The sequence below is a fragment of the Elaeis guineensis genome, chromosome 16, assembly GCF_000442705.2.
Source record: "Elaeis guineensis isolate ETL-2024a chromosome 16, EG11, whole genome shotgun sequence".
NCBI lineage: Eukaryota > Viridiplantae > Streptophyta > Magnoliopsida > Arecales > Arecaceae > Elaeis > Elaeis guineensis.
In genome coordinates, this window is record NC_026008.2 from 27102249 (window position 1) to 27107995 (window position 5747).

Genomic DNA, 5747 nt, shown 5'->3' on the forward strand with positions numbered 1-5747 from the left:
TTATCCTGGTCAAGATTTTACTAAATTGAAATACACTGATGCATATCTTCTACTAATTCAGAGGGATCAATTCTATTTTGATTCACATACTAACTTGATAATTACTTGACTCACTTAGTATCCTTCCATAACTGAATTAAAAACTCAAATGGTCTAGTACTAAGTACAGTGAGTTGCTTATAAGTCATCGTGGTGATCTCAGATCTGAAGGATATTTATATCCATACCCTTCATGAGTTATTCTTGATAGCAGAGTGTTCGACAAGTGACCATGTTCGATACGAATGTACTCTTACATTCCATCTGCATGTCATAACAGTATCTCCACACTTCTTGGTTAAGAGGACAACCAACTCATATGGCATACAATGACTTATACTCGATGTTGCTATCATCCTATTAACAGCATATCATTTGATCGTGAATACTTTTAAGGCCTGAGCGATAAATTTTTTTTTGTCGATTAATTATAGTCCTAAGAACTTCATTACAATATAAGAGTTCAAAATAAGATGGATAATTTGTAATAAAAATATCAAATAATTTTTATTAATAAAAATTCATAAATATTTACAGGTATGAGCATAATCGTCAACAGACTAATGATTGGCTTTGGGACATATTTTTCAACAGTAATGTATCTGGACTGACTGACGAATATTGTCCTGATCAAAAAGATGAATAAAAAGTAGAGCATATGCATCGACTTCATCCGTTTGAACAGGGTCTACCCCAAGGACAGCTATCAATTGCCTCAGATAGACCAAATGGTGGATGCTACTTCTGGGCATGAGCTCCTCAGCTTCATGGATGCCTTTTTTGGCTATAATCAGATCCGGATGGTATCTAAAGATGAGGAAAAAATAGTCTTTATTATTGACCATGGGCTTTATTGTCACAGGATGATGTCCTTCGGCTTGAAAAATACAAGGGCTACCTATCAACGGTTGATAGATAAGATCTTTAAAGATCAACTCGACCGTAATATAGAGGTATACATAAATGATATGCTGGTCAAGAGCTGTGCAGTCTCAGACCACATTGCTAACCTCTAAGAGACTTTTGATATCCTCTATCGATTCCAGATGAGGCTGAACCGAGCAAAGTGTGCCTTTGGAGTTAATACTAGAAAGTTTCTTGGATTCATGATCTCGCAAAGAGGCATTGAGACAAATTTTGAGAAGATCAGGACAATTCTTGAGATGACTCCATCGAGAATAGCTAGGAAGGTGCAGCATCTCATTAGCAGAATTACTTCACTTAATCGCTTCATCTGTAGATCGACCGAGAGGTGTCTCCCATTCTTCCAAACCATCAGGCGGTCAAAGGACTTCCAATGGACTATTAAATGCCAAGATGCATTTGAGGAGTTAAAGTAATATCTTAGCTCTCCACTACTGCCTACAAAGCCTTCATCTGGTGAGGAGCTGCTGTTATACCTCGCTGTCTCTTCAGTTGCGATCAGTGTAGTTCTCATTTGGGAAGAAGGATAGATTTAAAAACTAATATATTACATCAGTAAAGTCCTTCATGATGTCGAGACCAGATATTCTAAGCTAAAAAAGTTGATTCTTGCATTGGTCATCATAGCAAGGAAACTTAAGCCTTATTGTTAGGCCCATAATATTGTGCTGCTCATTGACCAACCAATCAAGACCGTTCACCACTATCCGAACACCTCGGGATGAATTGCAAAGTAGGCTTTTGAACTTATCGAATTGGATGTGCAGTACCATCTGAGACCCTCCATCAAAGTCCAAGTGCTAGCGGACTTCATCTTGGAATGCACCATCTTGAACGAGAAAAGTTCACAAGATGGAGAAGGCTCAAGAGCTGGCGAGGACTCAGAAGATGGTGAAAGCTTAAGGAATGAGGAGGCAGATGTAGAATCTGACCCTGAAGAGTTATAGATGCTGCACGTCGACAGCTCATCAAATGCTTCTAGAGCCAGGGTCAGACTGATCTTAACCAGTCCTAAAGGCAATGTTGCAGGATATGCATTGCACTTTAAATTCCTAACCACCAACAAAGAGGTAGAAGTAGGAGAAGTAGGAGCAGGAGCCCAGCACCTGAAGGTCTTCAACGATGCTGAGCTGGTGGTGGGACATATAAGGGGTGAAGATGAGGCACGAGAGGAGAATATGAAGAGGTGTCTCCAGAAGGTAAAAGATCTAACCTTATCCTTTTTGAGCTGTGACATTCAACAGGTCCCTAGAACAAAAAAATGCTAGGGCGGATGCACTATCGAAGTTACCAACCTTGCTGCCGACCAACCTAAAAAAAGGGACTTACTTCAAAGTACTGAAAATCTCGAGCCTCAAGGAGCCTTTTGTCATCCAGCAAGTTGATGAAGAATCCTATTGGATCGATCCCATACTAAAGTATCTACGGATAAGAGAACTACCATCTTATCATAGGGAGGCTCGCAAGATAAAGAAGCAAGCCGCTCGCTATGTTCTGTATGATGACAAGCTCTACAAGCAGACGCTTTCTCTACCTCTGCTAAAGTGCTTACATCCATTCGAGGCTGATTATGCATTATGGGAGGTCCACAAAAGAATCTATAGAAGTCACTTGGGAGATAGATTTCTATCATATAAGATCCTTCGATAAGGATACCACGGGCCCATAATACAACAAGTTGCAGGTGCCTTTGTCAGGAAGTACGATCGGTGCCAGAGAAACTCCAACATCTACCACCAACCGACAGTGCTTCTGACTCCAATCAATGCCCTGTGGCCATTTGCTCAGTAGGGTATGGATATCTTGGCCCCTTTCCTCTCGCATAAGATCAGCGTAAGTTTATTTTGATGGCCATCGACTATTTCACAAAATAGATCGAGGCTAAGCCCCTTGCTCACATCACTGAGGCAAGAATGAGGGACTTTATTTAGAAGTCAATCATCTACTGCTATGATCTTCCTAGGATACTAATTATGGACAATGACAGATAGTTTAATAGTGCTCGACTTTACAAATTTTGCAAAGAGCATGGAATAGAGCATTGCCTCAGCTCGATCAATCATCCATAGGCAAATAGAAAGATAAAGGTAACCAACAGAACTTTTTTGCAAGGCTTGAAGGCCAAAATAGATCAGACTGGGGGGTCATGGGTAGATGAGCTTCATCTTGTGCTATGAGCTTATCAAACTACTTAGAGACTCCCAACCAATGAGTGATAGACTCACGATGTTGTCGTTAGGATACTTTGATTATCAAATTAATTTTAATTTTTAAAAATTAAAAATACATAGAAAGTAGTTAGTTGGGTCAAATCTACAGAAAAAATAGTAATTTTGATTTGAAATCTTTGATTTTATAAAAAAATAAAATTTTAAAAAAAAATAATTTAAGTCAGAAAATAGAAATTAAAAATATGAAAAATAAATCAGATACTAAGATCTACTATTTAGATCCTAGCTTCTACTTGTAATAAAAATAAATAATAAAAATTTAAAAAATATAAAAATAAATTGATACTAAGATCTACTAACTAGATCTTAGCATCTACTTGCAATAAAAATAAAAGATAAAAATTTAAAAATATAATAAAATAAAATAAATTTAATTATAAAAAATTTAAAAAATAATAAAATAAAATAAAATAAAACTGTAATAAAGATCTGAAGTTGATCGATGCAGCCTTATCGAAAAGATGGTTGACAATCTCTCCTTCTTTCTTCATACTCCGTGGAGCGAACCAACTTCTCTCTTTCTTTTCTTTGGATCCCTAAACCTCTCTAATTTTTTTTTCTATTTTTTTTATTTTTTTATTTTTTATTCTCAGATCTTCTTATTTATACGTAAAATTTTTACCTTTTTTTGATGGCAAACGAAGTCACAAAAGCCCTTAAAATCGTGTCAAACCTGTGTCTTAATTTTTTGACCATTGGATCGTAATTGGACTGTCCAGATCGTATCACCGTTAAACTCTTCATCTTGATCGAGATCACTGTCGGCCATCAGATTCTTCATCAGATTGAATTTCAGTCATTGACCAGCACTCAAAATCTCCTATTCATAGTCGGAAAGAATGCTGACCATCGGATCGCTTGATGGATTAACTTTTGGCCGTTAGATGACACAAAAAAGTCTCTCTGGTTTAGTTCTTAGCTGGCAATGAACACAGACCGTCGGATCTCGCTCAGGAATCATTGCCAGCCGTTGGATCGTATAAAGAAGTGGGCCACCATCGAAGCATATGGAAAAGAATGTTCTGGACTGTCCGATTGCGTGTTTGGCATTATCTCAACCATTCGATCACATAAATACGTCCGCCCATGGATCGCATCATGGACCATGTAATTATGCTTGTGGACTGCACCCTTGATTCTATGGACCAAGCGGTTGGTCCACCATGCACCGAAAGTTATTTAAAATAGATTTTTGGATATTTTTGCTTGATTTTGCTCAAATTTTATGCCTAAAAAATAAAAAATATATGAATTAAATTATTTATTAATTTTTTATTTATTTTGGTGCTTAAATTTCTTAATTAGCTTGACATCTATTTTTCATAAATATACTCTAATTTTATATTTTTTAAAATTATATATTTTTATAAAAAATTTAATTTATTTATGAAATTAGATTTTTTAGAAGATGTCAGCACCATTAATTATCAAAAATATCTAAAATAAATATAAAAATATACGACTTATCACACTCTCCAACTTGAATTTTTCTCATCCTCAAGTAAAGAAAGAATCTAGAGTTAAGTACTATTTAACTTAGAATTTTGAATTTTATCAGGTAATTTTAAAAAGGGCCATTGATGTTTGATAGAGCATGAGTAAGGTATATCATTAGGATATTAATACTAATGAATGTGCAAGTTAAACTAAGAATACTAAATTTTTTTGAATTTTTTTTAAATTATCTCTACCTTTATCTTCAAATCATTAATCTTCATATGGATAAGTATATTATTACTTCCATCCTTTATTTATTAATTTTTTTTAACATTGTACTGCTATTAAGTGTCTTAATCTCTTAAGCTTTCTATTTGATCCACATAGTGATTTTCAACCAATGACTCTTGAACCAGATGATTTTAGAGCACTAGATATAGAATACCCCTCGAATTTATTCAAATCAAATAAGTTATGAGTTAAAATTAGCTTTACAATAAAGCTTCTTTGGCCTTCATATATTTTAATGCGAAACTCAATGCTTACTTACACAAAAAAGCTTAGTTACTCAGCATGAAGTACTTGAAAATTTTTTTTTCTTATTTTTTTATTAATAAAAAAATATATAGTTATCTCATACAAGCTCATAGAAAGTAAACTCTTCTTTGATGCTAGTAAAAAAATTTAGAAATGCTTAAGAAAAATTATTTAAGTTCTAAACTTAACTCTTTATTTGGTTTTCTTAATACTTGATCGCTCAATATCTCACAAACTCTCTGATTTGTGTATCAATTTTTTTTAAAATACTTGATTTAACTCGATTCTTAAGTATAATCAGATGCTCAAATACTAAATACTAACTTACTTAACGACTTAAAAATTTTAAATTTTTTTATTATTCTCTCCTCCAACTTAATCGATATTATCCTCAATAGAGTAAAAAAATAAAGAGTGCATATAAAGAGAAAGAAAAAAAGAGATATCACCTGATCCAGAAGTTTTTTTAAAATTGGTTCTCCCCCCAACTTAGCTAATATTACCTTCAAATCCTTACAAAAGACACTAAACAAGACTCGATTAACCTAAATAAAATATAAAAGATATCAAAAAGTAGAA